We start from the raw sequence: 25008 nt of genomic DNA, 5'->3' as shown, positions 1-25008 counted from the left end.
GACTTAACTATCTTGAGTAGTTTTGTATCATCTGCAAATTTTGCCACCTCACTGTTTTGCCAGATCACTTATGAATATGTTGAATAGGACTGGTCCCAGTACAAACCTCTGGGGGACACCACTATTTACACCTCTCTTCACTCTGAAAACTGACCATTTATTCCTACCATTTGTTTCCTATCTTTTAACTAGTTACCAATCCATGAGAGGACCTTCCCTGTTATCCCATGACAGCTTACTTTGCTTAAGAGCCTTTGGTGAGGGACCTTGTCAAAGGCTTTCTGAAAATCTAAATACACTATATCCACTGGATCCCCCTTGTCCACATGCTTGTTGACCCCCTCAAAGAATTCTAGTAGATTGGTGAGGCATGATTTCCCTTTACAAAAACCATGTTGACTCTTCCCCAACAAATTATGTTCAGCGATGTGTCTGACAATTTTGTTTTTTATTATAGTTTCAACCAGTTTGCCTGGTACTGAAGTCAGGCTTACCAGCCTGTAATTATCAGGGTCACCTCTGGAGCCCTTTTTAAAAATCAGCATCACATTAGCTATCCTCCAGTCATTTGATACAGAAGCTGATTTAAATGCTAGGTTATAAACTACAGTTAGTAGTTCTGCAATTTCACATTTGAATTCCTTCAGAACTCTTGGGTGAATACCATCTAGTCCTGGTAACTTATTACAGTTTAGTTTATCAATTTGTTCCAAAACCTCCTCTAATGACACCTCAGTCTGAGACAGTTTCTCAGATTTGTCACCTATAAAGAATGGCTCAGGTTTGGGAATCTCCCTCACATCCTCAGCCGTGAAGACCGATGCAAAGAATTCATTTAGTTTCTTCGCAATGACCTTATCGTCCTTGAGTGCTCCTTTAGCATCTCGATCATCCAGTGACCCCACTGGTTGTTTAGCAAGCTTCCTGCTTCTGATGTTGTTAAAATTGTTTTAGGTATTACTTTTTGACTCTTTGGCTAGCTGTTCTTCAGATTCTTTTTTGGCTTTCCTACTTATATTTTTACACTTCATTTGCCACAGTTTATGCTCCTGTCTATTTTCCTCACTAGGATTTAGCTTCCACTTTTTAAAGCAAGGGTGGCCAACCTGTGGCTCCAGAGCCACATGCGGCCCTTCAGAAGTTAATATGCGGCTCCTTGTGTAGACCGACTCCGGGGCTGGAGCTACAGGTGCCAACTTTCCAATGTGCCGGGGGGTGCTCACTGCTCAACCCCCGGCTCTGCCACAGGCTCTTCCCCCACTCCACCCCTTCCTGCCCCCTCCCCTGAGCCTGCAGTGCCCTCGCTCCTCCTTCATCCCTCCCAGAGCCTCCTGCACACCATGAAACAGCTGATTGGGAAGTGTGGGGAGGGAGCGGGAGGCACTGATCGGCGGGGCTGCTGGTGGGTGGGAGGCGCTGGGAGCAGGGTGGGGAAGCTGATGTGGGGCTGCTGACATATTACTGTGGCTCCCTGGCAATGTACATTAGTAAATTCTGGCTCCTTCTCAGGCTCAGGTTGGCCACCCTTGTTTTAAAGGATGCCTTTTTGCCTCTCACTGCTTCTTTTACTTTGTTGTTTAGCCACGGTGGTGCTTTTTTGGTTCTTTAACTATGTTTTTTAATTTGGGGTATACATTTAAGTTGAGCTTCTATTATGATGTCTTTAAAAAGTTTCCATGCAGCTTGCAGGAATTTCATACTTTGCACTGTACCTTTTAATTTCTGTTTAACTAACTTCCTTATTTTTGTGTAGTCCTCCTTTCTGAAATTAAATGCTACAGTATTGGGCTGCTGTGATGTTTTCCCCACCACAGGGATGTTAAATTTAATTATATTATGGTCACTATTACCAAGCGGTTCAGCTATATTCTCCTCTTGGACCAGTTCCTGTGCTCCACTTAGGACTAAATCAAGAATTGCCTCTCCTCTTTTGGGTTCTAGGGTTCTAGCTGCTCCAAGAAGCAGTCATTTAAGGTGTCAAGAAACTTTATTTCTGCATCCCATCCTGAGGTGATGTACCCAGTCAATATGGGGACAGTTGAAATCCCCCATTATTATTGAGTTTTTAATTTTAATAGCCTCTCTAATCTCCCTGAGAATTTCACAGTCACTATCACCATCCTGGTCAGGTGGTCGGTAATATATCCCTACTGCTATATTCTTATTATTGGAGCATGGAATTACTATCCATAGAGATTCTATGGTACAGTTTGGTTCATTTAAGATTTTTATGTCATTTGATTCTACGTTTTCTTTCACATATAGAGCCACTCCCCCATCAGCATGACCTGTTCTGTCCTTGTGATATATTTTGTACCCTAGCATTACTGTGTCCCATTTATTATCCTCATTCCCCCACATTTCTGTGATGCCTATTATATCAATATCCTCATTTAATTTGGGACACTCTAGTTCTCCCATCTTATAATAAGGGATATGAATTGTATTGTGAGATGCATTTCCTGTGTGTTTCCCAACAGGATGTACTGTCTGCAAAATGGCTGATCCTCAGAGCACATCGTCCTGCCAGGCACAGATGAAAAGTGTTGCACATAAATTAAACATCTATGCAACACAAGGCATGCATGGCAATCCAGTCCACATTAATGAGAGCATTGATCACCAGGTTACTCCTGCTGAGTAGCAGAAATGAGGCCTAGGAGGACAGCCTATACAGTGCCTCAGTATAGACAAAGATGATGCTTAAGTCTATGTCTACTCTCATTCTCTCCGGACACCCTACCCCCTTTTACCCGGCACGCTTGCAAATATGGGAGTGGGTGAGTGAGGGGCTTGAAATTTACTATAGTTTGCTGTGGAGGAGAAGGCTTAGTGATGTATTTATGCCCTGCCATAGCCTCTGCTCACAATTCTGCTGGAGCACTATAAACTTGCACTTCTGCTGTGCATTGTGCAGGGACTTGCAGATCAACGGGAGAGAGATGGGGACATCAGCCTCATTCACTGCATATGGAGAGACTGAAACAATGACAGATCTTTGTAATAATGTTTTAGAAAATACAGATTGAGGGGTAATCCATGTTGGGAGTGGGGCAAAGAAGGTTTTTAGCCAGGTAGCCATCTTTGCATTCTCAAAATCCTAGGCTGCTTTGAGGAATGATGCGGCTTCTGGCATAAATTAGGGCATCCTCCAGAGAGCTGCTTATGGGCTGTTCCAGATGTAGGGAACAGAATCTCCCATAGTGTTCCATTCTACAGCATCACCAACTCCCATCCCTGGCTCTGCCCATGGTACAGAGAGGAGGTCAGTATAGTACAGCAGCCTACAGGGGCTAGAGAGGGGGCACTATTTTATAATCACTGGAATAAATCTGGATAGAATCAGAATATGGCATAGATCCTATGCTGTTTACAGCTATCAGAGCTTTTCCTTTACCACACATGGTAGGGACCTGCACTTTTGGAGAAGAAGGACCTAAAAGTCCTAAGGAGCCCTGGGATGCAGCATAGCAGCACCTGTGAAGTCCTAGGTGGCCATGGATTTTTACTCTACTATCGAGGCACTAATAGCAGATCCATAGATAACTTTGCCTAAGGCTTTTGCCTTTGACATGTCCTTAAAACCTCTCTGCAGCCAAAATAGTATGCTTGAAATAAAGAAAAGTGGAAAGTTCCGCTGGAGGAGTCTGACTTTTTGAAAGTATTCACCTGTTCTTGGAAAAAGATCCAAATCATTAAAAATCACACTTTTCAGAAACTGTGTTTGGACTGTGTCACCACACTGTGCATCCTTTTTGCACAAAAAACATAGTACTCGCCAACTTCACAATTCTCCTTTGAAGTCCAAGCCCCTTTTTTATTAGATCTTGTAGTTCTTTTCAAAATTGGACAATTTTTACTTGACAAGAAAAATGCCAAAATGAAGCCACCAATTCTCCCCTCTGCACAGCTGACTGCTGCGTGAACATAAAACATAAAATGTATAATATAGCTAAAAACATTTAAAAGTCAAATAGTGTCCCATAATTCAAAGCAATGGCAAAGAGACAGGGGTGGACATCCACTGGGCAAAAGTGCCAGACCACCAGGCAAAGCCTTGGCTATGCATCAGTGGCATGATGATGACTGATGATTTATTTGTATTACCATTGCCCCTAAAAGCCCTGTACAAACACAAAACAAATACAGTTTAACACCTTTAGATTGTAGCTCCAAGGCTTACAATCTAAATAAAAGACGAGACAATAAATGGATACAGACAGATGGGGAAGTACAAGGAATCAGTGAAACCATACTGGTGATACGCAGAGCTCAGAGGCCATAGCACACCAGCAGCCTAACTGTTGTCAAGTTTTTTCTAGGCCTCATAGCACAGGTGAGTTTTGAGGAGGGGTTTGAAGGTAGATTATGAGTAGCCCTGTGGATGTTTATGGGAAGCGCCTCCAAAGGTGATGATGGCACCATAAAGGCCAGGTGGTATCAACGGACAGTTACCCATCAAGATGTAGTGGAAGGAGGTAATCTTTACACCCTCGTCCCCCGCAGTTAAGGACCTTGAGAAGCCAACAGGTTTGAAAACAAACTGCCACTTTGTTGGTAGATTAAAGAATAACACTATGTTTTTATAGCATCTTTTCATTGGAGGCTGAAAAGTGGGTGAGAAACATTAACCCCATTTTAGAGATGGAAAAGCCAAGGCACTGAGGCTTGTCAGGCAAAATGGGTGTGTGTATATAAGGCCAGAGTAGCTAATTACCCTACACCAACTGTCCAGTGAAAGCGGATGAAGGCTTTGAAGTAGTAATTTGAAGAGAGGAAGTTGGTACCAGAGACAGTCAGTGACTGGGAAAGGGAAGCTGCAGGAAGAACCTTGACCACTGTTCCTTTAATTAAGGGGCCCAGGACCAGGAACCTTGTAGAGTTACGGGAGGGAGCGATAAGGCTCCCCTCTCTCCCAGCCAAGCACAGACAGGTATTGGGGAAAGATTAACAGACTGATTAGAGATAACTGAGCAGGGGCGTCAAAGGGAGGCTCCAAGCCAGTTAGAAGAGGAGCTTCTGAAGCCAGTGGCTGCTGGGAAAGGAAAAGAAGAGAAAAGAATGGAATCAGCACATAGCTCTAGGAAGAAGGGTTGTGCAACCCCTAAGTTTGAGGGGTGAGTTATGGGCCAGGGAGGCCAGACCTTAAAGCCACAGTCCTAGCAAGGAGGACTGTGACACCTTAGATTTGAGGGGTGAGCTATAGGCTCGGGAGGCTAAGACTGAACCTGAAACAAACAGACCTCAGGAGGGATGGCTGTGAAACCACAGGAACCTAAGGAGAAATTCTAAAGGACAGGGAGGCGTGGACGGGGCAAAAAAAGGCCCAAGAGGGAGGGCTGTGCAATCTCTGACACTAAAAGAGGATCTGAACACTCTGAACAAATTAAACACACCCCTTCTACCACCACCCTCCTTCAAAAGGAGGAATATTCTTTTAAAGATTCCAGGTGTATGTGAATTATTTGGGGACTTGAGGCAGGGTGCCTACAGGGCCATCTTAGCCCATGAGGGAGTGCCCTGAGGTTGCACCAGCCTACTGTGTTTTGTTTTAATCTTATATGCTCAATCAAGTTAGCTTAACCCAAATGAAAAGCCCTCTTAACACTAATTAAGATGGGAGCCTAGGCTACTATGGTCAGTTCAAGCATTTCTAAAGGTGTTAAACTGTGTGAGCACTGGATGGGTGGGTGTCTTTTAAAAACTGCATTTTTAAAAGTTTTAAAACATAAATAAAATACATCCACATTAAGGCTAGTGGCGAGGAGGGTTCTCAAAGAAGTTAACTTAACTCAACAGAGCTAACTTGACTGAAAAATATCCCTTTTTTACGCCACAGACAAGGCCTTTAGCCTTAGGCTCCCCTCCTGAGATAAAACATGGCCAGCCAACAGGGCTTCAGATCTGCTAGCCTGCACCTTAATAATCATTGTAAAGTATTTGAATAAAGTTAAGCTAACCCAATACAATAGGTGAATTTTCCGAGTGCACAGCGAGAGCTTGCGGTACAGACTGGGAACAGAACACAAGAGTCCTAACTGCAGTACTTTAACCACTAGACCAGTGTTTTTCAAAGCATGGCACCCAGGGACTCTAGCGACTCTGGTCAGCACCACTGACCGGGATATTAAAAGTCCCATCGGCAGTGCTGCTCAGCTAAGGCAGGCTAGTGTCTACCTGTTTTGACACCGTGCTGTGCCCTGGAAGCGGCCAGCAGTGGGTCTGGCGTCTAGGCAGGGGGCCCACAGGGCTCTGCATGCTGCCCCCTCCCTGAGCACCGGCTCCGCACATGAACCGGCCAATGGGAGCTGGGGGCGGTGCCTGTGGGCGAGAGCCACACAGAGGTGCTTGTGTGCCTCCGCCTAGGAGCCGGACCTGCTGCTGGCTGCTTCTGGGGAGCAGCATGGTCCGCGGTGCTGGGACAGGCAGGAAGTCTGCCTCTGCACCCAGCTGTGCCGCTGACCAGGAGCTGCCGGAGGTAAGTCTGCGCCCCAACTCCGCACCCCAGTCCTCAGCTCCACCCCAGAGCCTGCACCCCCAGCCCAGAGCCCTGACACCCTCCCACACCCCAGCCCCATGCTCCAGCCCAGAGCCCCCTCCCACACCCTGAACCCCTCCTTCCCAGCCCCACCCTGCTGCCCTCACTGCAACCCTCTACCCTGAGCCCCTCCCACACGCCAAACCCCTCATCCCCAGCTCCGTTGGGTCACGGACATCAACAATTTTCTTCAGCTGGGTCCCCAGAAAAAAAGTTTCAAAACCACTGCACTAGACCATGCTGCCTCAGTTACAACACTGTATTTATCACAGACATCATACAGAAGTAGTTCCAAGTCCTTTCCCTCCCCAGCTCTGCTATGAATTTAGGCAAACTATTGCAGCATCTATTATTTCTCTGCCAGTTCTAAGGCCTTGTCTACTCAAAGATTTTGTGCAGGTGTAACTATTTTGGCGAGGGGTGTGATTTTTTAAAACTGAAATCATTATATGAGTACAGTCTCTACTGTGGACAATGTTATAGAGGTACCTTATACAGGTATAGCTTATTTCTCTTCCCACATGGGAAGAAGTTTTAGCAATACAAGCACTCTTATATTGGTATAACTGCTTTCATACTAAGGCAATTGTATCACTTTAACTACACTGGTATAAATAAAGCAGTCCAACTTTTTGTGTAGATAAGACCTAAAAGGTCTCCAACATTCCCAAGCTACTCAAGGGGGAAAGATAATTTTAAATCTTGTGATTTACATTCATCCGTGCTGCCTGGCTCCGCGCTGCCCAGGGCTCCAGCAGTAGCAGCAGCGGCGGCTGGAGCCCCAGGCCCTTTTAAGTCGTGGCCCCTGGGCAGGTGTTCCTCTTGTGCCACTTCGCCCCCCCCGGCTGACGGCAATGACATTAAAGCGCTGCTACAGCAGGGCTTTAAGCAGGGTCCTTTGTCGTGGCAGTGCATTAACGTCGCTGCCCCTTTTGCGCCCCCTCGTTGGTGTCCCTGCTGGGCCCCATTGCCGCCAATGGGGGGGGGGTGCAGCGCTTTACGCAGGGTACTTATAGCGCTGCTGCAGCAGGGCTTTAAAGTCAGCTAGGTACAGGCCGGTACTGGCAGCCACTTTTCCCCAGTACGCCGTACCAGCCCGTACTGCCTTACTTTCACCCCGCGTTTGTTCAAACTTTTAGAGTCTGGACAACTTCTCCCAGATGCTGAAGGGTGTTGAGCATATTCATCTCTGTTTACCTGTCTGTTCTTTGCACTATTTCGATTATATAAGCGGGGTGAGGGAGTGGATCAAGCTGTCAAAATCGGCCAGTTAGTGGCATGGGGACAACAAAAGTGCTGATGCAATTCCTCCCTTCTAATATTTTCTCCCTTTCAGTGTCCCTTTATTAAGAGGCTGCAAGGGATCCCATTTACCTCCTGCAGCTGGAGGAAATAAGTGGTCTAAGCTCCTGTGTTAATTAACAGGCTGGTCTGAGCCTCCTCTATTGTGTATCACAAAATGGATGTGAGCTTTGTATCTGGGGTTTTGTTCCAGATTCTCACAGGGATGGAGCCTGGAGCTATATTAAGTCAAATGCCTTAATCGTAAAAAAGTCTCTCCTTTCTCTGAGCCATAGCTGATGCTGCACAGTCTTGGAAAACTTGCCATGGAAATCAATGTAAACAAAGACAAAAGAAGAGCTGGCATGGCAAAGTGAGAGGCTGTGTGATCTCGTGTTTTAGAGCTGATGACTAAGTTTTTATTCCCAAGCCTCCTGGACTCTATTCCCAGCTCTGCTCCTGACTCACTGTATGTCCTTGGGCAAGTCATTTGATATTGCTGTGCCTCATTTACCCATCTGTAAAATGAGGAAACTAAAGCTAACCTGCCTCACACTTCTGTTATAGGGTTCAATTAATTAATCCTCAGTAAAATTCTTTGACACCTGCAGATGAAAAGCATCTCTGAGAACAATGTAATGTTTATAATTATTACATTATTTTATGAAAATCAAAGTATCAATCCACGAATGGTACCGCAAGTAAATTCCTTGTGTTCCGTAACATAAAGGATTGTTGCATCAATCAGAGATGAGCCAAACTGACCATGAGCTGAGCAGAGGACAGATTAGCGTAGCTTGACAGATGGCACCAGGGACTGGGGTTTTTACATTGCTTTGGAAAGGAGCTTAGAAAGAAGGGTGGATATGGGGAGGGCGGAAGAAGGGAGCATTTATTAGAAGGAAGCTGTGTGCTGCAGTGCAGAGGTGCCGACCTTGATAGTTCCCGAGCGCTGCTCGACCACCCTCTGCCCCAGGCCCCATCCCCACCCCACCCCTGTTCCACCCCGCCCCACTCCACTCTTTCCCCCACGCCCTCACCTCCAGGGCTGTCCTTAGGCATACACAGCATACGCGGCTGCGCAGGGCACCCGAAAATGTGGGGCACTCCTGGGTCTTAGTGTCCACCCTTAGGGTTCTGCTTCTTCCTGTCCCTCTTCTGACCCTTCCTGCAGGCTCCCACTACAGCTGGCTGCTGCAGCCTGGTGAGTCTTCCTCCGGAGGGGATCTAGTACTTAAAAGTGAAAAAGCCTTCCAGCCTGCCAGACTATTAGCACAACATTGAATCTGTTAAAGAGCCATTCAAGTGGTAATGAAGCCATTTAACAGGCATTTGCCAACCCCCAGATATATACTGTCTGTTTCTGAATTTACTGACAAGAACAGTTGTGCATTATTGTAATATTTACTCAGAACGTGTAGTCTACAGGACCTTAGTTTAAAGCTTGCTTTAAAAATATTTCATAAGTGTGTTACTGAAGATGATAAAATCACATCTCTAAAAAAAACCTTGCATAGATTTTTAGATGCACAATCTGAGTATTCATCTTTAGCTCTAAATGCTTGGATCTTCAGCCATATAGTTTTTTAAAATAAATCCTTCAAAAGACTACCCTCATCTAAAATACACATTTTAATTTTAATTACTATAGTACAAAAAACTTGCTTCCCAAGTCTTCCTGTCCTTTCTGTCCATCCCTTTCTCCCTTCACCCCCTGTTGAAGAGAGTCCTTAAAGGAACAAGACCCCTTTCCTGCTGGATAGTTGGACAAACGAGTTTCCCTTTCTTTACTTCTGTTTGATGAACTAGTTTTAAGAGAACCCTCTAGCCAAATCAGTACATTAGTAAGATATAAAATCCTTTGTTATGCCTAAAATCTTTGGAAACATATTTTTTAAAGTTGGTGAAATTTCATAAACATGTCTATTGTTATGGAGATCACACAAAGTAAATTAGTGTTCCCTTTTTCTAAAAGCAATGAACATTGTTATGAACACACTAAACCTCTGTGACTGATTAATTTAAAAAAATGTCTTTGTTTCAGTGAGTTAAATATGTAGTAATCTGGAATGATTACTTTATGAAGGCTTAAGGGTACATATAAAATATAAAATTAGCTTAGAAATACTGATGGAGAAAATGTAAAACAGAGAAGAGCTGTGTCATGTATTCTATAATAGTTAATGTTGTATTCAGCAGGGCAGCTGACTTGCCCTTACCACAAAGTTTTTGCAAATAAATCTCTGACAAACTTCAGAGTATATCAAAAAACCTGTGACTAACATTTTTTATTCCCAAATTTAGTGCTTTTAATTAGGTACCTTCTACATGTCCAGTCTTCACCTTCTGGCAGGAAGTGGAAAACATGCTGCATTTTCTTTAGAAAGAAATTGCAGAAGAGTGTTTTATTCAAATGTCATTTGCTTCATTTGGGTTCAGGGATTTGGCTGGAAGGAGGTGATCAGACAGGGGAAGGGAGACAGTGGGGAGAAGGCAGGGCCTGGGCAGAGTGGGGGCAAGGCCCTGGGGCAGAGCAGGGGTGGAGTATGGGTGGGCTGGGGAGCTATCCTCCCAAATCGGCAGCTTCACCCACTGCCCATGACAGCAGGTAAGAGTGGGTCGGCTCCCGCACACCCAGTGTGCACTGCAGCCTCCTTATGCAGGGGCCGTATTCACAGAGCTGAATGTGCCGGTGCCGCGCATTCTGCGTGAGGGAGAGGGTACGGGGGTCTCTGAGGGGAACTGTGACTCGTGAAGCGGGCCGAGTGGCTTGGTATCCTTTGCTGCCTCATCCCCCTCCGCCCTGCGCCCCGCCCCGGGCTGCGAACCTGGGCTGCCATTGGGCGTAGGCACACCAGTTTAATAATACTGCGTAGGGCCCCATAATTCCTAAGGATGTCCCTGCTCACCTCACCTCTTCCCGCCCTACTCTGGCCCTGCCCCACCTCTTCCTGCCCCGTTCTGTCCCCTCCCGCCCGTTCCTTCTCCTCTCTACCATCACCTCCTAAATATCGCTGAACAGCTTATCACTGGCAGGCAGGAAGTGGTGGCATCTGGGATACATTTACACTGCAAGTGAAGTCTGGGATATGTTTATACTGTGGAAGGTGTGATTGTAACTTTAATCTAGCCAGCATGGGCTACAAGAGCTGTAAAGTAGATGTGGTGGCATGGGGTTCAGTATGCATACCCAGGGTGCATGGTGGGCTTGTCCCTTCCTGTCCTACTTTTCTTTGACTGTATGAAACATTTCTTTTGACTCAAAATGTATTTTAGATGAGGTGAAAAAGTGAAGTTCTAACCACCTTGTGATCATTAAAATCCATGGCACTTTTTGCAAAAACAGAGGTGTTGGGTAAAATTTTAAAAAATACCTAATTGATTTGGGAGGCTAGATCCCATTTTCAAAAGTGATTTAGGCACTTAGTAGGAGCATAAGTCTCATTTACTTTTAATGATTCATTACCTTCTAATTTGATTAATTAACCTGTATATTTAAAATTTCCCTTTTTGTTTTGTATATGGAATCCTTCAGTCCCCATCTTATACTGTTGTGTAGCATTGTGTAGCTAAACTGCTGCTATGTTCCACTGCAGAAGAGGCTGCTTCTCAGTGATGTGTGAGGAAATTTCTCTCTCTAGTTTATAAATTGCTTTGGGAGCCTTCTAGATGGACAGGTGCAGTATAAATATATTTTATTATCATTAACAGTGCAGTACTGATCCAGTTAATATGGAAAATATTCCTGGTAGTAATTTAGAATGATGCTATTAATAGATTCCAACGCCAGAAGGGACCATTGTAATAATCTAGTCTCACCTCCTATATAAAATGAGCCATAGAACTTCCCCAAAGTAATTCCTAGAGCAGGTGTGTTAGAAAAACATCCAATCTTGATTTAAAAATGGCCAGTTATAGAAAATCCATCATGACTCTTGGTAAACTGTTCCAATGAGTAATAATTACTCACCATTACAAATGTATGGCTTATTTCCACTCTGAATTTGTCTAGCTTCAGTTTCCAGCCATTGGATTGTGTTATATCTTTCTCTGCTCGACTGAAGGGCCCATTTTTAAATATTTGTTCCTCTTGTAGGTGTTATAGACACCCATTAGCCTTCTCTTTGTTTAAGCTAAATACATTCAGCTCCTTGAATCTATCATGTTTTCTGATCCTTTTATCATTCTTGTGGCTCTTCTTGACTCTGAACTCTCTCCAATTTATCAACATCCTTCTTTTCCAGAGTCACTGCTTCCCAGGATAGAATTCCCCATCACATAAGTATGGCCTGCATTCTTTGTTCCTAGATGTAAAATACATATTGTTTGTTTGCTCCCAATTTACCAAGCAATCCATATCACTCTGTGAGTGACCTGTCCTCTTCATTATTTACCACTCCACTGATTTTTGTTATCTGAAAACATTATCAGTGATTTTGTTTTCTTCCAGGTCATTAATAAAAATGTTAAATAGCATAGGGCCAAAACTAGTCCCTTTGGGACCCCAATGGAAACACACCTGTGTGATGATGATTACCCATTTACAATTACATGTTGAGACTTATCAGTTAGCTAGCTTTTAATTAATCCATTTAATGCATGCCATGTTAACTGTATATCATTCTAGTTTTTTAATCAAAATGTTGTGCGATACCAAGTGAAATGCCTTACAGTCATTTAAGTATATTACATCACAGTATTACCTTTTCCAACCAAACTTTTTAAATGAGATTGCGAAAGATATCAAGTTAGTTTGACAGGATCTGTTTTCCATAAACCAATATTGATTGGCATTAATTAGATTACCCTCCTTTAGTTCTTTATAAATTGAGTCCTGTATCAGCCACGTCATTATCTTATCTGAGATTGATGTCAGACTGTCTGGCCTATAATTGCCTGAGTCACCCCATTTACCCTTCTTAAATAATGGCCCAACGTTATCTGTTCTGGAACTTTCCTGTTGTTTCAAGACATATTGCAAATCTACAATAACAACAGTCCAGCAAGCTCCTCAACAAGCTCTTTTAAAACTTTGGATGCAAGTTCTCCAGAGTTGCTGATTTAAATGTGTCTAACTTTACAAGGGCGGCAGGTTTGTATAATTTTTGGTGGTGCCCAGAACGGGTCCAGGTCTCCCCGCCACACACACACACCTGCCTAAGGCTCTGAGAGGGAGTTTGGGTATGGGAGGGGGCTTGGGGTGCAGGCTTTGGGAGGAAGTTTGGGTGCAGGAGGGGTGCGGGCTTGGGGATGGAGTTTGGGTGCTGGGTGCAGGCTCTGGCTGGAGCAGGGGGTTGGGATGCAGGAGGGGGTCTGGGCTCTGGGAGGGAGTTTGGGTGTGGGAGTGGTGTGGGCTCTGGGAGAGAGTTTGGGTGCAGGCTCTGGGCTGGTGCAGGGGGTTGGGGTACGGGGGGGGGGGGTGGGTTCTGGGAATGAGTTTGAGTGCAGGAGGGGGTGTGGGGTCCAGGCTCTGTGAGGGAGTTTGGGTGCTGGGTGCGGGCTCTGGGCTGGGGCAGAGGTTAGGGCTGCAGGAGGGTGTGTGGGGTATGGAGCTGGGCCGGGGATGAGGAGTTTGGGGTGCAGCAGGCAGGCTGCCCCAAGATTGGGGCAGGGGGCCAGAAAGGAGGACTCCCCCAGCCCTCTCCCTGATGGCAGCAGTGAGCTCCAAGAGGGGGGGGCACTTAGCATGACACTCACCCAAGGCCCCCCAGGCTGCTGCTCAGGAGGTCCAGCCAGGATAAGCCCCCCCTCGGAGTCGACTCTGAGTCACCTGCTGTGGGGGTGGGGGGGGAGATGGCTGCCGTGCACCTCCTCCCTCCGCAGATGCAGCCGCCGCCTCAGCCTGCCCCCCGTGTCGCTCCCTTGTAGCTGGCAGCGGCTGGTGAGGGAGAGCAGTGCGGAGCTGCAAGGGGCAGCTGCCCGCTGCCCACGGCAGGCAGGGATGCTCGGGGGAGGCGTGCGGGGGCAGCAGGTTGGGCTGGGGGATGCTCCGGGGGAGGCACGTGGGGGCGGAAGGCGGGACTGGGGGAGAGACCCGGTCCCAAACATTGGTGGAGATGAGCCCCCCAGGACCCTGAATTTGCTGAAGCCTGGGCACCATGGGCCCATATAACTCGCCGCCCCTGTAAATTTAGTAGCTGCTTTCTAACATCCGCTGAGATAGTAGTGGCATGGTGGTGAGGTGGTGGCTGTTATGATAGAAGTAAAGAAAGATTATGTGATCTCCTATTGGATCAACATTTAAATACAAAAAGTTGTAGGGACAAAAAAGTCCCTTATTCATGGATTGCATTATAACCGAGACAAGAGAAGGAGGAGGGAAGGAATTTCTAAACAATAGTGACAGAGATATACTGTTCAGAAATTGTTTTGAATCAGGAGGTGTATGAAGTGCTGGATAAAAAGGGATGGACAAATTGCTGTATGACACTGTCCGGACAAGAAGATAACAATTCTGATAAGGACGGAAGACAGAAAATAGAGGAGATGTAATGTTTTCCACTGAACAGTGTTTATGGTGTCTATGCTAGAAATACTGTCATTCAGGGGAGGAATACAATGAAAGGAAAGGATTTTGTTTTAGTAAGTACTGATTATGATTATTTCATTAATAATACTTAACATGTCTATAGATCTTATCATCCTCCAATCTCAATGTATTTTATAAAGAAAGGTACGTATATCCCCATTTGACAGATGGGGGAAACCGAGGCAGAGAGCAGCACCGACTAACGTTTCCAAAAGTCTCACCTAATTCTGGGTGCTTCCAATTTGTAGGGTCCCAACTGACAGACTCTGGGCCCAATTTTCAGAGGTGCTAAGTGCCTACATCTCCAGATTAAATTGGTTGCTAACTGCTAAATAGTTAGTACCACTGAAAATCAGGCCCTAGGGGTGTTGAGTTAAAGCTTGTCAGGCAGAGGTGACCCTACCCAGCAAGGTCCGGATTGCTTGGTTCATTCTGTAGCTAGGTGCAGGGTCAGCTGGCCCTTTAAGGGAGTCCTGGGTTTTCAGCCTCACCTGTGGCTAGTTTACCTTTCAGTCCAGAGGTCAGGTAGTGGATACATGTGACTAGGAACCAAGCCTGCAGGGGACTATATGGGGGCCTGAGCTCAGTCAAGGGCTAGATGTGCACAGAGTGGCTCCTGCAGGAGAGCAAAGGTTAGAACCGGGGAAGGAGCTTGCCATGCTAGCCAGATGGAAAGGTCTGAGTGGAGCTACCTGCTGTGAGGGACACAGAGTATAAAGGCAACAGGGGGAGATTCAGTAGTACTCTGTATGAAGTCCTGCACCCGGCAGACAAAATGGCATGCATGCTGGGGAACATGCATCCAATGAAGTGAGCTGTAGCCCACGAAAGCTTATGCTCAAATAAATTGGTTAGTCTCTAAGGTGCCACAAGTACTCCTTTTCTCATTGCATGAAGGTGAATTTACCTTTATCTGATTAATAATGTCCTCACAGTGCTTTTTCAAGCATTATGGAAGGGAAGACATGGGACTGCTAGTGTCTATAATCAGAATCAATCAATAGAATGAAAAAAGCTCCTTGACAGCTGGAGCCCCCATCGCCCCCTTCCATTCTCTAACCAGGCACAATCAAATCCCAGTGGGACCATCATCTTTACATAATAATTAATTTCAAAATGGAGGCTGTAGAAATCCAGTGAGAAGTCTTAAGCTAGTGATAGAAAATGTTTAACACGCACTTGGTTGCTATGATTTTAAACCTTTTTGCAGGAGGCTATCAGGTCAGAGGCTAGCTGTATGACTGTATGAGCAGCACTAATATTTGTCAGCCTACATGACAAAGTAATAGTGATAATAAACTGCAAAAAGCTGATCACCACAGGGGATCTGGAAGGAATTTTTTCTAGGTATGATAAGCTGAAACCGGACAAACTTCCTCCAACTGAAATTAGTTATAATAATGGTACTTTGCACTTACATAGCACTTTTCATCTGAAGATCTCAAAGCACTTTACAAAGCAGGGTCAGGATTATCCCCACTTTCATGAGGAAATTAGGCAAGTCACGGTGACCCTCTCAGAGTTGACCACTGAGCCAGTGGAAGAGTTAAGATCATATGTTGGGTCAGGGGGTTGATACTGGGCCTTTCATTTATGGAGATCTCCAGGCTCAAATTTGGCAGATGTGCCAAGGGAAATGTGTGTGGTGGGTTCAGTTTAACATCCAGCGTATTCAGGTGTCTGTATCACAAAGAATAGGACATAGCATCATTCAGCATGTGTGATTGGCTATGTTCAGGACAGGCCCAGAGCAGGATGAGCAGGGATGTGGCAGTCCAGGTTTGAGTTACATGATAGCTTGGAGCCAGAATAGCAGGGAGCGTTACAGGTTTAAATTGAGGTGTACAGGTGGGGAGCTTGCACAGCATGAGCTCACGTTAACGGTTGGCTCACTTCTCTTATTTCACAGTGGCTCTGTGCATAGGATGCTCATGTAACCCCCCTTTCTTCCCTGGGTTACTTGGGAGCAGGCAACACTCACCTTTGTGCCTGGGTGCCTGATGTTGTTGACATTAAAGGAGATCCTGAGTATCCCAGTGGTGATGTTGGATAAGTGGAAACTCTATATCCAGCCCTCTGCTGCAGTCCCTTTACTCCTCAAGGAAGTTAAAATTGGCAATGCCTCCACCTGCTGGCCCCTGTACACACTCAATGGCGTGCCTTGGGAACCTCCAGAAATAAACCTATTCTAATAATAATAATATGTGGCATGAGTCTAACTCAAACATATCAATTATAAATACTATTCATCCAAGACACTTAAATTAGAGCCAACCCTCATTTACTTAACAATTTAAAGAAACAGGGTAGGTATAACAGACTAAGATTAAATGTCACTGCTAATTTAAATCCACAGGGGCAGTTGAATAAAATCAATTAACAAATATAATATACAGTAATAAATGAAACTTATGTAACTGCCACCATTTACCCCACCCTGGAGTGGGGTAAATTTTTTATCTCTGAGGTGTCGGGATAGGAAGGAAGACATAAACATTAAAAAAAATCAGCACAAGAATTCCTTTGATCAATATTTCCCTTTAGCTAATCCGTCACTACTGATATTACATCAGTGTTAGTCATTTTCCTGGACATCTGTTGTTGTGACACGTGTAAAAAATTGCTAGTTATTTATTAGTAGTACAGTGTTATGCTAGTGCCTATAGGTCCAAGTCACAATCAGGGCCCCATTGTGCCTAGGCACTCTACACACAGACCTTGTCCAGACTAAGATGTAAACATGATGTTAGATGGAGTTACCTAGCTAGATCTATTTAACACCTTCCAAACCTCTAGTCAGAACAAAGCAATTGTACTTTAGCCCATAATAACTGGTCCACTTAAAATCTAGAGTGGTCTGAAGAGAGTTAATTATCATGAGCTGGATTTAAGGTTATGTCTACACCATGAAATTAGGTCAGTTTTATAGAAGTGGATGTTTAGAAATCGATTTTATACACTCGATTGCATATGTCCACACTAAGCGCATTAAGTCGGTGGAGTGCATCCTCACTACCGTGGCTAGCGTCGATTTACAGAGCGGTGCACTGTGGGTAGCTATCCCACAGTTCCCGCAGTCTCCACTGCCCACTGGAATTCTGGGTTAAGCTCCCAATGCCTGATGGGGCAAAAACATTGTCGTGGGTGGTTTTGGGTACATGTCGTCCGTCGCCCCTCCCTCCATGAAAGCAACAGCAGACAATCATTTCGCGCCTTTTTTCTGTGCAGATGCCAGACCACGGCAACCACTGAGCCGGCTCAGCTCAGCTCACTGTCACCGCGGCTGTTGTGTCCTGGGTGCTGCTGTCAGCAGACGTTGCAGTAGGTCTGCTAACTGTCGTCATCCACCACTTCCGCGGCAACTCTGCTCTCCTGCTCTCCTGCAGATGCCATACCATGGCAAGGATGGAGCCTGCTCTGCTCACTGTCATCACAGCTGTTGTCAGCATTGTAAACACCTCACGCATTATCCTGAAGTATATGCAGAACCGGGCTAAGAGATGCCAGCACGAGGAGAATTTTGATGAGGACATGGACACAGACGTTCCTGAAAGCATGGACTGTGGCAATTGGGACATCATGGCAGCAGTGGGGCTGGTTGATACAGTGGAACGCCGATTCTGGGCCAGGCAAACAAGCACAGACTGGTGGGACCGCACAGCGTTGCAAGTATGGGATGATTCACGGTGGCTGCGAAACTTTCGTATGTGTAAGGCCACTTTCCTGGAACTCTGTGAGTTGCTTTCCCCCACCATGAAGCGCAGGAATACCAAGATGAGAGCTGCCCTGACAGTTGAGAAGTGATTGGCAATAGCCCTGTGGAAGCTTGCAATGCCTGACTGCTACCGATCAGTCGGGAATTAATTTGGAGTGGGCAAGTCTACTGTGGGGGCTGCTGTGATCCAAGTAGCCAATGCAATCATTGACATTCTGTTATCAAGGGTAGTGACTCTGGGAAATGTGCAGGTCATAGTGGATGGCTTTGCTGCAATGGGGTACCCTAATTGTGGTGGGGCGATAGACAGAACGCATATCCCCATCTTGGCACCAGACCACCTTGCCAACCAGTACATAAACTGCAAGGGGTACTTCTCAATGGTGCTGCAAGCACTGGTGGATCACAAGGGATGTTTCACCAACATCAGCGTGGGATGGCCAGGAAAGGTGCATGACGCTCACATATTTAGGAACTTCGGGCTGTTCGAGCAGTTGCAAGAAGGGACTTACTTCCCAGACCACAAAATTACTATTGGGGATGTTGAAATGCCAATAGTTATCCTTGGGGACCCACCCTACCCCTTGCTCCCAGGCATGAAGTCATGAAGCCATACACAGGCAGCCTGGACAGTAGGAAGGAGCAGTTCAACTATAGGCTGAGCAAGTGCAGAATGGTGGTAGAATGTGCCTTTGGGCATTTAAAAGCTTGCTGGTGCTGTTTGCTGTCTAGGTCAGACCTCAGCGCAACTAACATTCCCATTGTTATTGCTGCTTGCTGTGTGCTCCATATTATCTGTGAGAGTAAGGGGGAGATGTTTACAGCGGGGTGGGAGGTTGAGGCAAATTGCCTAGCGTCCGATTTTGAGCAGCCAGACACCAGGGTGATTAGAAGAGCACAGCTAGGCGCGCTATACATCAGAGAGGCTTTGAAAACGAGTTTCATGACTGGCCAGGCTACGCTGTGACCATTGTGTGTGTTTCTCCTTGATGCAAACCCACCCCTCTTGGTTGATTTTAATTCCCTGTAACCAAACCACCCTCCCTCCCCCCTTCGAAATAAAGTAACTATTCTTTTGAAACCATGCATTCTTTCTTTATTAATTTAAAAAAAAAAGTGAGATAACTGATAAGGTAGTCCAGGTGGGGTGGGGTGGGGTGGGGTGGGGTGGGGGAGGAGGGAAGGACAAGGCCACATTGCTTTTTGAAGCTATACTACAAATCAAACTGTTTGAAGGACAGCCTTCTGTTGTTTGGGCCATCCTCCGGAGTGCAGTGGCTGGGTGCCCGGAGCCTCCCCTCCACATCTTGGGCGTCTGGGTGAGGAGGATATGGAATTTGGGGAGAAGGTCAGACAGTTGTACAATGGGTGCTGCAGGGGTCTGTGCTCCTGTTGGCTTTCCTGCAGCTGCACCAGACGCTTCATCATGTCCGGTTTCAGAGTAACAGCCGTGTTAGTCTGTATTCGCAAAAAGAAAAGGAGTACTTGTGGAACCTTAGAGACTAACCAATTTATTTGAGCATGAGCTTTCGTGAGCTACAGCTCACTTCATCGGATGCATACCGTGGAAACTGCAGCAGACTTTAATAGATTTCCGCTCCATACGGTATGCATCCGATGAAGTGAGCTGTAGCTCACGAAAGCTCATGCTCAAATAAATTGGTTAGTCTCTAAGGTGCCACAAGTACTCCTTTTCTTTCATCATGTCCGTTTGCTCTCCCATTAGCCTCAGCTTCGCCTCCTGCCTCCACTCGTCACACTCTTGCCTCCGCTCTTTGCACTCCTGCCTCTGCTCTTCGCGCTCACTTAATGCTTTCCTGGCTTCTAACACTGAATTCCCCCACGCATTAAGCTGTGCCCTGTCAGTGCGGGAGGACTGCATGAGCTTGGAAAACATGTCATCGCAAGTGCATTTTATTCGCCTTCTAATCTGCGAGAACCTCAGGGATGGAGATGATAGGGGGAGTGTAGAAACATTTGCACCTGTGGGGGGGATAAAAAGGGAGAGTAAAATTTAAGATGATATATTTCTGAGAACAAAAGGGATACTCTTTCACAGTGAATCAAGCAATTCACAGCAGACAGCACATGTGCTTTAGGTACACAGTTGCATTTTGCCTTTTATATTGAGCGCCTGCCAGTATGGTGACACATCACATGTGGCTGGGCAACAGAATTCAGTTTCCAGGCAGCCATGGTAAGGTACAGGGTACGTGGGGTTGGTTTCTTCTGCATAACATGTGGGAATGGTTTCAAACTGCAGATCCATCCTTTCCTATAGCAAGCAATGGGTTGGGTTTCACATTTAAAAGGAAGGGCTGCGGTTTTCAGGTGGATGTGCAGCATACACCACCTCCCACCCCACTGTGTGGCTATTCTCTGGGATAAGCCCTTCACCCCTTCTCCTGCCACTTGGCTATTCTCCGGGGTGATCCCTTTTAGCCAAGCAGAAAATAGCCCAGCAGCATATGGTGCGCAGGCTTGGCAGAAGCTACTCAAGCCACTTCACTATCCTTGCCCCCAGTCTCTGAATAATTTACCAGTGCATAGCACTGAAAGAACCTGAGTGCACAGCTCTGGTGCTTGAACTGTGCCCTGCATGCACCAACAGGGGCACAGTATATCAGAATGATCAAGCCACCTGTTGATATTAGCTGCCATTGCACATCACATGAAGAGATCGTGCTAATACTGAGCACATCTGAGGTGCTTTCATGTTCAAAGTGCCATTCAAACTTTGGCCAACTAACCAAGCAGCAACTCAAAGCAAACACCATAAGGATAGATCCCGCCTGTATCTGGAAAGGCTCTAAAGAAATCTTAGTCAACAACCGATAAGAAACAAATCTCACTCAAACCTAGCCTTAAAATGAAGAACTGACTCAGCCATTGGAACCATTTCCCAAGGTCAGGGGAAATAACCATACATGGGCAAGCATGACGTGAAATGACATGGGAGCATCTGGCACTTGTGTTGGGTTCTACCCAGAGCTATTTCTGTGGAGGCAGCTCTTCTGGAACGTCAGACTGACATGGCAAAAAACACGCTGAAGTAATTGGGAGTGCGAGGAAAATTGCACAGTACTTCACAGGGGATGAGCAATGGAGCCTAATTCTTTGGAAACTTGCCCACAGCGGGGACTTAGAGCAAAATAAGGCCAGATCCTACTTGTATATAAGTTAATGCTAAAGCTAATGTCCAGGATTGAATCAAATTTTAGGAAGCAATGTTATAAAAATAGCATCACTATACTAACAGATAGATGAGCTTGGATTGAATGTTTCCCAATGAAGTACTCAAAAAATTGAATATGCCTTTAAACTGAGATTCCTCAATAGTCATTTAATTCCATTTTAAGGGGAGTTCTGTAAGGGGAGCAAATGCATTGGCATGTCAGCTGTAGGAAACCTGGATTCATATCTGAGTTGGCTAATAAGTGAATTTTGTTTGACTGATCTCGTTCAAATCCCTTGTCCCCTAAAAGAGGAAGTAAGCAGGTTAAATCCAGATGTGCACAGCAGAACAGGAGAGTAAAGGAACAAACAGAACAGGCCTGATGTGTTGAACCAACAGATGGCCTGGATTAAAAAATGCCTCCAAACCCAAACCCAAACCTGTCTGAAACCATGTCAAAAAGCCGTGCTAGTGTGCACTGCCCAGCACCACGTCAGTCAGTGAAAGTAGAGACTGGCCATATATAAAGCAGGTGAGTTCCACAGCATCCTTAATTAGCTCCCAGTTACTTGAGGGTGCCATTAAAGCCTACTGATCACACATGAGGCATCACATTACTTCCTACATACCTAACTTTTAGGACAGTGATGCATACATAAGTCATGGAAATTTGCCACAGAGTCCTCCACAAGCAACCCACATGCACAGATCCCTGTTACTAATAGTTGTCATCAGCCTCTCTGCCGAGTTATTAGGGTGGATCTCAAGAGGGGGTTGTGTGCAGTGACTCACTGTACATGCCCGTGAACAAACACAGTTGTGTTATTGCCTGTACGTGTTGCTAGATCAATTCAGGTTATAGGGCTTCCTTAATTATGGTCCCTTATTCTTATTTTTCTTTCGGGTAGCATAACTCTTTCCATTTTGATTATCACACTTTTGAATAAACCATCCCTAGCCACCTATTTTGTGGCCCTGGGCTAATCCTACACAACTTCTTAGTACTATCTATTTCTCTGTTCTTTGGCCTAATGTATGATTCTACCTTTGGATGCAAGCAGTTTTGTGTTCCAAGCTTCAGTTAGTTTAACAGAGCAGGTCCAGGTACTGCAGGGATGCATCTTGGAAATACGTATGCCAATAAAATATAGAGAAACTTTTCTTACACAACGGCTTAAGGGATTGACAATAATTGGTTGCTTAATGAAGGTGGCCTCCTACTAAAGATGAAGCAGAACTGTACTTAGTCCATTTGAGGGTAATTTGGGACACTTTTCTAAGATAGGATGTTGCCTAATAAGAAAGATCTCTTGTACAGATTTCACTGTAAAATAGTATCATAGCCCACTGGCATTGTTCCCTCAAACAAGGTGTGGGAGTTTTTATGCAAGATGAACCCTCACTATATATCCTGATTCTCCAGGGCTTTGCACTTTGTGCAATCACGGTGTGAAATGAGTGTAAAATGCTACCTCTCTGATCCAGTAGCATTTCACACTCATTTTGCATGGGGTAAATGACTGTTCAAGATGCAGCGGTTAGGAGTCTCACCCAGGATGTGGGAAACTGCTGGTTCAAGCCCCCCTCTGCTTGATGAGGAGCAGGGGTTCACACAGGTATTGAAAGTGAGTCCAGCTCTCTCTGGTCAACTAATATTTAATTGTTGAAAGTGAAACAGCTTTGATTGGAGAGACCAAGGAGGCCCTACCTCAGAATATTCTATAGCTTAGTGATTAGGGCACTTATCTAAGAGAGGGTAGATCTTAGTTCTCCTGAAGAGGAGAAAGGACTTGAACTGAGGGGATCTTCCACATCCTGGGTAAGTACCCTAGCCAGTAGACTAAAGGCTATGAGGGAAGTGGGCAGTGGTGCTGGAACCGGGGGGGACCAAGGGGCTGTTGCCCTCCCACTTTTATGAAGTGGATGGGCCTGGTCAGGGGCGGCTCTACCAATTTGGCCGCCCCAAGCAGTTGCTGCCGAATTGGCTGCCGCCGCTGCAACAGCAGTGGAGGTGCCACCGAATTCCCGCTGCGGGACACGGACTGCTGCCCCATTCTCAATGTCGCCCCAAGCACGTGCTTGGAAAGCTGATGCCTGGAGCCAGCCCTGGGCCTGGCCTGTCCACTTTTCCCGAGCAGACCTGGCCCCTTTCCCTCCTGTTCCCCCGCAGGGCCCAATGCCCTATCCAGGCCAGCGTGGAGCCTGGCTGGGGAGCTATGCAGACCCTCCACAGTGTTGGGGAGCTGAGAGCAGCCACTGACCAATGTCCCCGCCCCCAGGCTCCCTGCCCAGCTCAGGGCAGGTGGAGGTGGAGGGTCCGCGACTCCATACCAGCTCCCCACAGTTGCCCGCACAGCTCTCACTGACCCAACTCCAGCCAGGGGTGGGGGCCTCTGAGCCACAGCCCGGCAATGGTAAGAACCACAGGGGCAGGGGTGCAGGGGGCAGGGACTTGGGCTGGGGGCTGCTCGGGACCCCTGCATCATGGGCAGGTTGTGGGTTCACCATGGTGCCCCACAGCTGCCTGCACAGCTCTTACCATGGCCGGGCTGCTGCTCCACGCCCCACCCCTGGCTGAAGCTGGGTCGGGGAGAGCCATGCGGGCAGCTGTGGGGGAGCCTGGATCCCTCCACCTGCCCTGGGTGGGAGGCCTGGGGGTGGGGACACAGGCAGCTCTGACTTGCAGCTTGGCTGGGGACAGGGCCTTTGGTGCAGGACAGGCGTGAGGCTTGGGAGAGGGAGCCCCTACCCCTCCCCACCCCCACTTTTGGGAAGGCTCCAGTGCCCTTGGAAGTGGGCCTCCTCCTCTTTCCCACTCCCAGCTATTTTGTGTGGCATTGGCAGTTCGTGATGGGCCCCTGCATGCAACCTAGGAGGCCAAACATCTATCTTCCTTTGGACTGTGACTCATAAGCAGAGATAGGCGCCTCCCTTGCAGCCTGGATTTAGGGGTGGGACATAGCACACCCCTGTCACTAGCATCTCCCATTGGCTAATTTAGGCGGCTCCCATGCTGGATTTGTGGATGGCATTCTAAGGCCCCATCTCTCCCCATTCCTTGTTCAGGGAGCCTAGATGCCTAATGCAGGCTTTGTGGCTAGCAGTATTGTTCCTGTGATTTTTTTTTTTTCTAGGCACCTAAAAGATAGGTGCTGTAATGCTGAGCATCACAACAGCTAAGTCCCTTTGGTGGGTCTGGACCTAACTGAAAATGTATCCAGTCAGGACAGAGTGCCCCCGCTGATAATGCCTTCACGACGGATGCATATGATAACCTGTGGGTAACAGTTAAGAGCTGGGGGTGGAGTATAGAAGCTTCAAGCTCAGTATAATGCCAGACGCCCTCCCTCCCATCTTGCTTGTGACATTGCTGCAGCAGACAGGTATGCAATTAATGTTCATGCTGCTCTTGCTAACTGGAGAGCAGGCTGTTGCCTGCACAAATTGCTCAGCAGGGGCTCGTGAAAAATAAACACAGTGGCAGATCTCCTTAGCTGGCTACCTATTGTAAAAGCGTTTGCTGACACACAGAGTGATACCCTCCATCACATCTGCCCAGCATGTTGGACGACTAGTAAAAATTAAACTATAATATTTTGTAAGCTAGGGAAGAAAGAGAAGCCTGACTAAGATCTGATAGCAGGGAACAACACAAATTGGGAGTGAATTTCATTTAAACAAAGTGCTAGGGGGTGGGGACCTCCAGTCCCAGAAAACTCTAGGTAGTTTTGTTTTTTGATGCTACCCTGCCTTATAGAACAGATAATAAA

The sequence above is a fragment of the Caretta caretta genome, chromosome 3 (assembly GCF_965140235.1).
Source record: "Caretta caretta isolate rCarCar2 chromosome 3, rCarCar1.hap1, whole genome shotgun sequence".
NCBI lineage: Eukaryota > Metazoa > Chordata > Testudines > Cheloniidae > Caretta > Caretta caretta.
This window is presented reverse-complemented; position numbering follows the sequence as displayed.